Consider the following 13,385-nt stretch of genomic DNA (forward strand, 5'->3'; position numbering starts at 1 on the left):
GGGCGCCGTCATATCTATACTCCGCGACAACTTTTCTTGGCAATGCAGTGGAAGGTACAGGCCCGCGTCCCCTCTCCCATTTTGAGTGTGTGCGGGCTCTCCTCCTCTCCCCGGAAATGGGGGAGGAGGAGCGCCTGCGTACACTCAAAATGGGAGAGTGGACGCGGGACGTACCTTCCACTGCATTGCCAAGAAAGGTTGTCGCGGAGTATAGTTACGCCACTGGCCGGGCCAGATTGTTCTTCTATTTTTGCTGCATTAGACACACGGTCGTATGTGCAAGCGCTTTTCATGGAACTTGGACGGTAATTTTTTTAAATGCACTCCATCATATTGCATTTGTCGTTGTAAGTCTCGCTGTAATACAGTATTTTTTCCAGTGTTGCAATGTTGACGCGTTATTCATACATTTTGCATGTGTATTCTTATTTTTTTAATGTATGATTAACATACATCACTCCTTGTCTTCAGAGTTGATGTTTGTTTTGCTTGTCATAGTTGGGTGATTTCAGATAAGATTGACCAAAGGATGGCTAGTCGACATTTTCAAATCAACTGATGTTTTTATATGTTATTGTCTAGTGTCTGGTATGAACGAATCCAAACTTAGTTTTGACTAGAAAAAATACTTGGGGACAGGAAAAATCGCAAGGCATGAGGTGGTGGACAGTTGCATTAACGCGCACTGATGGAGGGGGCCCGTTTGAGAGTGAATAACTAAAGCGATCACATTAGGAGAACTCTAATACGTTTTAGGCGCACACTATGGGTATAGCTTGCTTGTGATATAAAGTAATCATATTTATTTAAAGTTTATTTATTTTTCTAAAAATTGACAAACATGCCTGCTCGAACGACAAATGGCAAACTTTGGAGGTCTGTATCTCATGAAATAATTTAATCATTACGATATCATTTGCAGATATTATTCTACTAATATATAGCTAATATTTAAAAAATAACTAAGGTATCTGTGTGATACAATAGTTAGGATATATTTAGTCAAACATGAAAAAAAAAAATCAAACAAAGAAAAATTCCGATGCGAATAAAAAAAAAACACCACCCTGGATTTTTTTTAAATTTAGGTAACCTGTTATACTCTATTTCGGCATTCATTTCCATTAAAAACATGTTGTATCATTTTATTGAGAAAGAAGATACAACTCCCCAAAGTAGGGTCCTTTTTCAAAGCCTTCACTTAGCAGTGTTTTATACAAGAACTGACTCTGAGTTCCAGTTTCATGAAACCAACACACATCTTTTATATATTTTTATTCAGATGAGGCCAATGATAACTAAAGAAATCGTTCACACACTTAAATTAAGGAGAAACTACTGTGTACAAAGTGGTGTCATATTACGGACTAGTGATCCGAGAAAAGATCATGCAGCCATCGGCCACTAGGAACTTTGTTTACTTTATTCTCCTGCGACACTATATGCTATTCCCTCTTCCGCTCTACCTTCATCTCTCTCTCTCTCTCTCTCTCTCATATATATCCAGAACAAAAACATGTTTAAGCATTCCCTTTCTGCGTGGTAGTGTTCTGTGGCTAGCAAAAATCATTTCCTCGCTAAGCTCACGATTATGGCAAAATAGTTGCCGGAAACCGCAGACGACACTCGTCGCTAGTTCTGGCAAAACGGCCGATACAATCTTTTTTTCGCATTTCCCCGCTCCCTGTCAAGGACAAGGGGGTTCGCTTCAACCAGCAAAACATGGCCGCCGACGCCTGTTTACTGAGCAGTCATGCCTGTCGCCATCTCACTCGCTGGCGTCACGGGTGATAATATCAGGCACAAAGGGGCACACCAACCGGCAGCATTATCCCCAAATACTCGAGCCTCGCGTAAATACATAGAGTGTAAACGCTGTCGCCATGTTATCGTAGTAAGACCGCCCCCCCCCTCCCCCAACGGGGGACTGCAGTACGCCACGGCGTACTAACACAACGGCGACGATATCGACATCGCGGGCTCCGAATTTTCCCATAGTTCTACTCCACGGGCATTTCTCGAAACGCTTGATATTGTGTACGCCCGCCTGGAAGGATTTCAGGCGCGTAGTTAAGATAAGGCGGTTCTCCGCGGCAAAAGAAAGCAATTTCACAAAAGCTTAAAAGCGGCGGCGACGCGTGTGCGGTGAACGCTTGTAGTTTTGGTGTAGACAGGGTGTGTGTGTTCTCGTTGTTGACACCAGCCGGCGATAAGGCACTGCAGGCGGTAGCTCAGTACAGCAAGGGCTAATCCGAGTGACCATCAAGGTAACCCCACCGCCAACCCCTCGCGAACCGGTCGCCGACATGGCTCAGGCTGTGTCATGAACCACGTGGTAGAAGCTCGGGTGCTTTCATATCAGCGCGTGAAGGGACGACAGTGCGATTCAAAGCGCTTCATGACACGCTCAATACGAGAGGCCTTCCGTATATACAAAGACAAGCATCCCGATTCCGGCGTTGGGCTAACGAAATTTTATTCGTTGCGCCCTAGATGGGTCCAATGTATTCCACACCAGGAAGTGTGCGTTTGTGTGCGCTGCGCCAATTATTATCTTTGTATTGCCGCTCTAGAGAACGTTACAGGCTCAACATTCAACACTGGTGAAATGAACTCGGCATTTCTGTGCGACCCAGCAACAGAACTGTGCCTTCAAGGAGACTGTGATCACTGCCCAAAAGGCCAGTTTCTTACACTCCAGGAACTTGATATCCCAGAGCATGAAGAGATTGTGCTTGCAACATGGGAGTCCGGCGACCTTGTGAAAAAAACTTTGGAACCTGATACTTTCCTAAAAGTCATCCAAGTGACGGTTGGAAGTTGGGTACTTCACAACCATATCCGGCAAACGCAAGGTAAAGCGATCTACGATGAAAAACAGTGCATGCAACCCGGGAGCATTGTCTTTCATTTTGACTTTGCTGAAAACTGGACCATTGTGCTTCCTGACGAAGTGCAAGCATATCACTGGAAAAAAAAAAAAACAAGTTTCGATATTTACATGTGTAGTGACGACAAGAAAATCTACAAACAGCTTTTCCATCATCAGTGAGGACCTGTGTCACGACGCCCGTCTAGAAAAAGTGAAGGAGTGGGTTGAAGACAACGTTGCGGTATACTCGTACGTGACGTACGTAAGTGACGGCGCCGCCAGTCATTTCAAGAATCGCTACCAGCTTCACCAATTTGCAAAGGACGATTGCCCACAAGCCCAGTGGTTATTTTCTGCATCTGGACATGGGAAAAATGCATGTGACGGAGTTGGCGGACTCGTGAAGCACCAGGCCACGCTGAACAACCTGAGAGAACGTTCAGTAAACGCAATTCAGACGGCCAGGACAATGGTGAGCGTTCTATCAAAGAAACTGAAAGGCGTGCATCTTGTATATCTGGACGAAAATGAGGTTGTTCGGTATCGTGAACAAAAAAAAAAGAAGAGTGGCTGACGGTGCGCGCCTTCCCTGGCATTCAGTCTTGGCACGCGTGGCGGCTCAGCAAGTCATCAACAGAAGGGACCTGTGACGTATATGTAGCACGGACAGTCGGATCTGCTTGGAAGCAACTTTATTAAATGGGTACAGCGAGGAAAACCTTAGCGTAAAGTGCCGAATTCGATTTCCCAAGGACTGCTCATTTTGAATGCAGGGACATCTTATTTATCACATTTTTCTTCACGGGGTATTTAACCTACTGTTTTTGTTGGTGGTTACTAATAATTTTTAACTGATCACTATAAAAAAAAATCCCAAAATGTTATCCTCGAGCAGGATAAAATATATCGGCTTGCCACGATTCATTCATACACCGAGAGCATCGAAGCTGCTCCAGTTAGGCACTATGGCATCCGTCACCTGACATTGTTTGTAATCGTAAATACACAGCCAACCTAAATATCTTACTATTATATCTTTGTTTTTGTGTGTGGAAGTAAAGTTATTTATTTTACTCTAGATGTAAAATATACCGGAAGGAACAACTTCACACTGCATCATCTTTTATCAAATCATTAGTCTCTAATATGATACCACTTTGTACGCTTATGTAAAATGCTGTATATAGTGTCTCCTCCCTTTTACTGTGTGACCAATCGCTCTTTTTATCAATGACCTCATCTGAATAAATGTATATAAAAGACTTGTGCAAGTTTCATGAAACTGGAACTCAGAGTCACTTCTTGTATAGGACACTGCTAAGTGTAGGCTTTGAAAAAGGATCTACTTTGGGGAGTTGTTTCTTCTTTCACAGTGCAATGATGCAACATGTTTTTAATAGAAATGAATGCCGAAATAGAGTATAACAGGGTACCCAAATTTTAAAAAAATCGAAGGTGGTGTTTTTTTTATTCGCATTGGAATTTTTCTTTGTTTGATTTTTTCCCGTGTTTGCCTAAATATATTGTAACTATTGTGTCACTCAGATACCTTATTTATTTTTTCAATAATAGCGATATATTAGTAAAATAATGTCTGCAAGTTATGTAATAATGATTAAATTATTTCATGGGATACAGATTTCCAAAGTTTGCCATTTGTCGTTTGAGCAGGCATGTTTGGCAATTTTTAGAAAACTAAATAAATTTTTAATATTATTACTTTATATTACAAGCAAGTTGTACCCGTAGTTTGTTTGTAAAAATTTTTAAAATTCTCCTAATTTTTATTGTTTTAATTATTCACTTTCAAACTTGCCCCCTCCATCAGTGCGCGTTATTGCAACTGTCCACCTCTCCCTGCCTTACGATTTTTCTTGTCTCCAAATTTTTTTTCTGGTCAAAACTAGGTGTGGATTCGTTTATACCAGACACTAGACAATGTCATATAAAAACATCAGTTGATTTAAAAATGTCGACCAGCCACCCTTTGGTCGATCTTATCTGAAATCACCCAGTTACGAAAATAAATACTTTTGTGTGGCAATCCCTGGTGTCGTCCCATGTCGTCCCTTCAAGAGAGTTGGCAGAAACGTGAAAATGTCGTTTTCGGTGTGCGGTCAGTTTGATTTATATGTAGCGCTGAATGACTTCTCTTCTCCAGTACAATTAGGTATGTTTATGAAACAATTATATTTTAAACAAAAACCATGCTAGTTACAATAACACTGACTCGTTTAACAAGAGGCGCATGCTACTGTCTGATACAAAAATACCGCCAGAATTCGCCTTTAATCCATTCATTCATCTGGCCAGCGGTTACTGCGTGTATTCATCCATTCAACACTCAACTAGGGACTATACTGGTCGCTGGGAGCGCTCTCTGACGCTGGAGGTGACCGCTCTTTACGTAGTACCAGGGATGGGCAGTATTTCAAATACAAGTATTTGAAAATACGTATTTCAAATACTTTGTGTATTTTGCATTTGTATATAAATACAAATTGGGTAATCTATTTGACGTGTGTATTTAAATACTAAAACGTGGGTATTTCAAATACAATTGTAAATAAATACAATTTTGTGTGCGAAAATACATCCCTCAAATTTATTGTAACGACTCATTTTGCTTATCCTAAGACATGTCCGGAGCAGGAAGAAAACTACGTTCTGCACCGAATGCAGTGTCTCTCAATCAAGCACAAGCGTTTAGTGACTTTGTGATTACGGTGCTAGTCCAGGGCAAGAATAGTGACGAAATCAACGTTCACTGGCAGACTGGCTAAATAAGTGCCTGTGACAACTTGTGATGCTTTCCAGCCTGATTTCCATCCATATTTTGGCCTGGAATATTCTAAATGCGCGGGTCGTCCAGATTTTTATAACTGGTGCGAGTTGCAACAATAAAAAATTCTCTAGCTAGTGCTGCACGTCTTGGTCTTCTCGGTTCTTTGTTGGTCTATACCAAAATGTAATCGACAAAAAAAGCTGCTTGAAGCTCTGTACCTTTCTCACCTATTACGTCCAAGCTGATTATATTTTTTTGTGATTATATTTCTATAACGTTACTGAAGCCTCGCACACTAACGCCCGAGTGTTCGATGCAAAATTAAAATGAGATACCCATAAACCCATTGCAGGTGCCCTAAAGTCGCCGACGCAAATATTGAGGAATGTATTTGGAAAAGTATTTGGAGGAGACCAAATACATTTGGTTGTATTTGTATCTTGTGCTTAAATGCTTTTTTGGTAAATGTAACTAGAGTTGTAATTAAATACCTTTTTGACAAAGTATTTTGTATTTTTATTTCAATACATATATGCATGTATTTTGCCCATCCCAGCCTGGTACTATATTTCTCAATGGCGCTATAGTCCCACTCAAGAATTTCACACTCCCCTCAAGCCCAGAATGTCAAGTCTACGTCAGCCACCATTATGTTTTATTTGTAAGAATACCTGCTTGAGATAAGATGCGTCCTGCTGGGGCAAAACAGGAAGAAGAAGAAAGGAAGACTATTACCATTTTCCGTGTGCTCGCCAAAAGGTGACTCACAAAAAGGGTGCTTGAGATGCAGATTACGTGGCTGGAATTCACAAATAAAGTGGGCCAACCTAGAACTTGGACTACAGAAAAGTAAGTAGCTTTCAAAACAGATTCAAATAATGTGAAAGAAGCAGAAAAAAAATACATCCTGTTTTCTAAGAAAAGCAACGAAAGAAGATGTTTGTGGCAAAAACACCTTCACACATTATCACATCTCTTTTAGTGGATTTTAGGGTTGATGGAGCGTTGTCTCGTGTTGTGACATTATGAAAATGGTCGTAGTCACTATAACTAAGAAGGACATTGTTAATTCTTTTCTGTGCACTCACCGCCTCGAGCTTCTCGAAGAGGCACACAATCACTTAGGGCCGGTTGCACCAACGTCGCTTAGCGCAAAGCGGAGCTTAGCGGGGAACTTAAGCTTAGTTTCGGTTTCGTTCGGTTGCACCAAACTCGCTTATCGCTAAACCTAGCACTAAACTACGCTTAACTTAAGCGCCCAACATTGGGCGCTTTGCTTCTGGTTGTTTCTTAATCCTGGATTAAAAACATGGCGGCTGGTTTGTCACGGTCGACGCGGTGGACGAAATTGGTTGTGCAAAGTGTTTTAGGCTACATCAGCGTGAAAGTCTCGACAAAATGACATTCGATTGTGACAAGGATGCAAAATATTGTCGCGTGAAGTGTTGATCGACCGCTGTTTTCAAGTTGGCTCTCCACTTTCAGGGCGTGTTAGCCCTAACCGAGAAACGTACGGAGCTGTGGGGCTCACGTCTGTATTCCCGTTGGTTCTTCTGTCAACGAGCTTATTCGTATGTACTTCCTAATTTTCGCATAGCTGTAACGTATTGTTATTTACCACCTTGTTACTTGCAGCGCGTATCCTTCAATCTGATCAGCGCGTTGAATAGTGGCAGTACATGATCTCGGCGATCAGCTGATTGTCGACACCTCTGCCGTTTGCATTAGATTGCGGCGCTTTTAGGTGATAAAACAGCGAAAATTCAATTTCTTTCGTTTTCTGAGTTTTGAGACAATATTCAGTGAATTTTCCTTATCTCGCGAGTAGAATCTTGGCTTCAGAAAACTGTATCGTTCCATAACTGTAACTTTTTTGGTGATCGCATTTTTTTTTTATATACTTTGCTTTATATCTTTCATTCGTTTCCCGAGAACGAGATACTGTTGTTTCCGAGTTGTGCTCTGTGATGGTGTTTTCCCTTTACTTTTGGCGTTTGTTGTCATTTGACGATGGTTGAGACTATATACCGGAACACGTTTTCAATAGAATTCAGTTGAAAGTTGTGCCTTGTTGTGTCCTCCGTAACTTTTTTGGTGATCGCGATTTTTTAGGAATATTTTGCTTTATATCTTTCATTCGTGGCGACGACAAATCGTAACGACTACTATGTTAGATTCGGTCATTGCTGTATCGGGGCAGGCTGGGGCAGGTGATGCGAAGAGACGACCGTTCTTATCGGCGCGATGTGATGTACTAGTGGGAGTTTTTTTTTTTTTTTTCTGAACTCGACAGTGTGAAACTGAAGTCCGTTTGAGGCTGCAGCGGATGTTCAACGGCGGTACAGTGCAGTTCTGTCACCTTGCTGATAGCAACGAGTACCTTCGATGCAAGGTCTCGTGACCTGACCTCTCGACAACTTCTATTCGACGATTTCCGGGCATTTTCGCCGCTGCCGTGGCGAGTTCGTCACTGTTTCGAACTTCATCGGTCTCAGGCTTGACTTGGTTTTAGTAGTCATCTTACCTGCCTACTTATATCCATGATGTTCTGTCTTCAGCGATGTAGTGAGTAGAGTGTCCTTCTCGCGTTCGGTGAGTTTTGGGGCCCCCGATGGCTCCTTCGCCTCAAAATGTGAGCACGAAAACTACTACCACTGTAAAAATATCCTGTTATCAACCGATATTAAACACACAATCACAGATGTAAAGAGCATTCGTGTTTATTTGAAGCTTTGACTTCTGTTATTGCAAGTTAAAGGAAAAGTGATTGAATTTGGAGACCTTTAATTTGTTACTCACCGAAGAAATACAGCCAAAAGTAGACGCCGACGACGACTACTACGGCAGTTTTTTTTTTTTTTTTTTTGTTTACATCACGTTATTCCTCTTCGCCAATCGTATTCGTCGCTCTGAGCGTTCCCTAGTTTGCTCTGTTTGTCCCTAGATTCCTTACGCAAATCCAGCGTTTAGCTAGGGGCGCGTCTGTAAAGCCGGCTTAACCTTGGTGCAACCGGAATTTAAACCCGTGCTTACCTAAGCTCGGTTTAGGGCGCTAAGCCGGCTTAGGAAAGCGCCGCTTTGGGTTAAGATAAGCGACGTTGGTGCAACCGGCCCTTAGTGTTATCCTTTTCGTGACTTCGATCGCAAAGAAAAGACGAAAGGACTAAAAAAAGCGAATATAACTTGCGCCCCCCCCCCCCCTTTTTTTCATTTCTTTTTTGTAAAAATGTTTATTTGAGTTTTTTTTTACATTGTTGTTAGGGTCTAAAAAGATAGATTCAGGAGCTTCGTGTTGCAAAAAAAAGGCTTTGCGGAACTCAAGAGTGCCAAACCTCCCTTTGCGCTGGTCCATTCGCGTGGCAGTGTCACTGCGCTCGACTTTACCAAAATAAAAACAACCCTGTCTTTAGAGGGGGTGAGGGGGAGGGATGGGGGTTGGTCCCGAAACAAAATGTAACGGATTACAAGGAATCCGTTACGTAAAAAATCTAAGGGAAATACATTGAGATTACTCGAGGAAATATGTGATTATTCATTTAATGAATTGCTGATAAATGGAAGGGATTAGAAGTAAATTTGTTACTTGTAACGGATTACGTACAAGTCCTCTTTAGACCCATGTTACGAATAAAAAAACAGGACGCGGGTGGTATTTATACAATGCTACGGTCGAGTCCGAATTTCGGCGGGCTGACGGTTGGAGCTTTCTGTGAGAGAGAAGCGTAGGGCGGTTCTTATCCGGGTGAAAAAGCTTGACGGTCGGGGCCCAGTTTCACGGACGGCGGGATGACGGTTGTAGCTTCTTGAGAGGGGGCGTATGGTGACTTTGTGTTCGGGCGGGCAGGAGTAACCTGGATGATAGCGTACAATAGACGAAAGTTACACGCGCAAACCAAAGTGCTGTCTCAAAAAAAAAACAAAAAAAAAACGGCATGGTCACTTGTGTTGTTTTCTGGGGCATGCATGCGTCAGACCTGGAAGGAAACAATGTTAAACCTAGAAATAAAAAGGAAACACAATGAATATCAAAACCTGGAAATAAAAGAGAAAAGTTGTTGGTCCAGGTCCGGCCACAAACACAGTACCACTGTTAACAACAAAGTCTAGGACTTAAGAAAAAGGGGTGTCCTTTGATCGCTGTTGCCATTCGTCTGTTAGCATTTTAATCGCTGCCAGAGTACCGGGGCTTTTATTTATTCCTTCTTTAATAGTGTTGAATCGGTGAATTAGGTAGGACTCACGCTGTTCACGTTAGCGATCTGATTTAAATCCAGATTCTAGGAGCGTCACTGACAATTTATCAAACGAGTGTTTTGGGAGAGCGACATGTTTGGATAGAGGCAGTGTCGGAAGATTTATGGCGTGAAATTTGTGATTATTAAAGCGCAGTCTAAATGCCGTTCTAGTCTGCCCTATGTAATGCATTTTGCATACCGTACACTCGAAAAGGTACACGACATTCGACGAGGCACATGTTAAGTTCCCTTTAATTTTGATCGAGAACTGCGAGTACGTGCTGCTGGCCGCGCTTGTGTGCTGCATCTGTCTACAGCTCAGACATCCTGGGTGCATGCAAGGCGTACACTCGTTAGGTGGTGGCGATGAATTTATCCGAGAGTTTACTAGCGCGTCTATGAGGTTACGCGATCATCTGTGGACTACCCCAGGGGCGGATGGAAACGCGCGTTTAAGGCGCTCGCTTTGTTCGAGAATGTTATAATGTCGTCTTACGATATTATTTACATTATGATGGTTCATGCTATAAGTTAGACATAGATTTGTGCGTTTTGTGTCGCTTTGCGTGGGGCGCGGGCTGATAAGGTCTGCGCGGTTCAGTTGCATGGCTTTTCTGATTGCATCGTCGATTTTACGGGGTGGATACTTTTGTTTCTCAAGCACTGACTTTAAATGTTGACTGCTTGCATCAAAATCTGTCTCTTTTGAACAAATTCGTTTGAAACGATGAGCATGGCTATAGGGAATGCTGTTCTTACAATGGTGTGGGTGGTCGCTTTGATAATGCAGGTATTGCTGTCGATCTGTTGGCTTACGGTACAGGCTCGTGGCGAGTTTACCTTCGTCTATTTTAACGTTGACGTCCAGGAAGTTTATTTCATGAATACGTTGGCATAGTTCGGGGCCATTTTAGTGCCCATCGCGGTTCCGCTAACCTGCCTAAAGTATTTATTGTTAAATTCGAACGTGTTGAGTTCTTAGGCAAGCCTCGCTAGAGTAGCGACGAAGTGTCCATCTGGGATATCCGGTTGTTTGTGGAGTTCGTACATGTCAATTAAAGAAATTATTCAATCATCGAGTGATATATTCGTATACAGCGATGACACATCGAGTGTAACCAGATATGATTCCTTTGGTATGCATAAATTTGATATTTCCCTTAAAAAGTGAGTTGTGTCTTTAATGTACGAATCGAGACTTGTAGGTATATGTTTAATTAAACTGTCTACATATCCTGATATGGATTCGGTTACCGTACCTATTCCAGATATGATTGGGTGCCCTGGGTTACCAGGTTTGTGAATCTTAGGGAGCATGTAGAAGCGGCCCGGGGAAGGCTGTACCGGTTTCATTAATTTCTTTTCGTTTGCGGTTATTCTGCCCTCGTCTAGGAGATTCTTAAGGACCGAGGTCACAATCTGAGTGTGGTGCATCGTAGGGTCATCCGCAAGAGGTTCATAAAACTTTGAGTCATTTAGTTGGCGGTTTCCTTCTCGGATGTATTCCGAAGTGCTAAGAATCACAATTGCTCCTCCTTTATTGGCTGGTTTTATTGTTATGTCTGTCCTATTGCTCAGGGTTTTTAAGCTAGCCCTTTCGGATTTAGTGAGGTTATCCCGTTTTCCCGCCTGCCTGCGATATTCCTGTATAATGTCTTTTTGCACAGCGGCAATGTATAAGTCAAGACAATCATCACGGTTAGCCTTTGGCGTCCAGTCGCTCGTTGCACGCAGCTGAGAGGTGTTGGCGCTAGAAGTTTTGTCCAAGAAGTATTCCCGCAATCTTCAATTTCAAGCAAAGTTGTCGAGGTCGCGTAGTAATTGAAATTCGTCAACAAAACTTGTGGCGGGACAGAAGTTTAATCCTCTCGAAAGGATTATTTCCTCTTCTGTTTATATAGTCACGCCAGATAGATTAACAATTGTAGTGCCACAAGGGGCAATAGTGCTTGACCTGTCGTCCGTTATGCTAATGGCCGGTTGAGTATGTTCGCTGTCGTCAGCTGAGGTAAAACGGGGTTGGGAACCTTATCGCGCTGTAGCTTACGTAGCTTGATTGTTTCGAGGTCATGGCGTTTCTTTTTATTGAATTCAGATACGGCGCTAATTTCGGATGTGGATAATGGGCCATTTGAACGGAGAAGTGTAGCTGTCGCGGTAGTTAACTGTTTTACTTGTTTGTCACTATGATGAATCGCTACTTGGACCAGTTTAAGGGAACCCTCAAGGAGAACCTGTTGCCATTCCGATGGGTCATGTTGGTCGAGGTTTGTGCAGGCGGGAGGAAGGGAAAGCGACATGCCCTTCGGGGTAATGCCTGCGTTAAGGTACACTAGCAAGGTTGATTTATGGAGTTCGTGCCTAATGCGTTTATCTGAGAGCTTTCGTACTTTAAGAAAAGTGGTACTGTAGTTTGGAGCGGAGGAACTGGACCCACCGAAATGTCGTCAATCTCCTTTCGGGTGCGGGGTGCTCTCCGCGGCGGGCTTTCGCGGGTTGTAGCGCTGTCTTGGGGTACTTCTCGGCTGCTGCCGGCGTCGCTGCGGTGCCACATTCTCGGCAAGTGTCGGGTACTCATCGACGTAGTCGACGGTCTCGCTGGCTGCCGGGCACGGTGCTCCCGGTGTCCTCACAGGGGCAGCTGGGCTCTCGATGCTCTCGCTGGCTGCCGGGCACGGTGCTCCCGGGATCCCCACAGGGGCAGCTGGGCTCCCTGGACTGGCGTTGTGGGACCTGGGACTCTCGGGGTGCCTGGATCCCAGTGCAGTTGGCGGTGGCGGGGATCTGCGATGACCACCCTGGCGACGTCGTACTTGTTCCACGTTGCAGAATGAACTTCAGGTTTGCCGCGAGGAGGGCGGCCCCCGTGAAGCTCGGGTGCAGCCCGTCAGCCGCCAGGACTCGAAGAGGCGGCAGCGACGTGAAGTCGTGGTCCAGGAAGGTCACCTTGCCTGGTTTCCTGTAGTAGCCCTTGACTGTGTCGTTGAATTTCCGGGCTTCGGTGTTGAACCAGTGGACGAAGCGGTGGTTCGACTGATCCAGGCGTCGATTGGTGTGCCGAGGCAACACGAGGGACACGATAAGCCTGTGGACCTCCGGACGTGCTCGCAGCGTGTTGTTGACCAGGCGGCAGCACCGTCATAGCGTCTCGTCGGTGCCGTACCGTTCCAGCTCGGTTGTCCCTACGTGAAAGACGAGCGTCGTGACAGAACGTGGGAGGTTGACGAGCTCCTTCTCGATGTCGAACGTGGATGCACCACGGATGGTGATGAAGGCGGGTGCGGCTCTATCGTAGGGGTCGAAGTGCTGGTGGAGATATCGGGTCTGCGAGTTCCCGATGACAGCGGAGGTCGGCAGGTGCTTGGGGTACTCCGCGTTAGCTGCTCCACCTTGGGTGCGCCGGAGGCCGGTCTGGATACAACGGGCATGGTGGCGGGAGGCCGAAGGCGTGGGTGAGAAAAAAAAACCCTTAGTGAAAACAGCAACAACGGAC

This window comes from Ixodes scapularis, unplaced genomic scaffold (genome assembly GCF_016920785.2).
Source record: "Ixodes scapularis isolate PalLabHiFi unplaced genomic scaffold, ASM1692078v2 PGA_scaffold1__304_contigs__length_218370807, whole genome shotgun sequence".
NCBI classification, from domain to species: Eukaryota; Metazoa; Arthropoda; class Arachnida; order Ixodida; family Ixodidae; genus Ixodes; species Ixodes scapularis.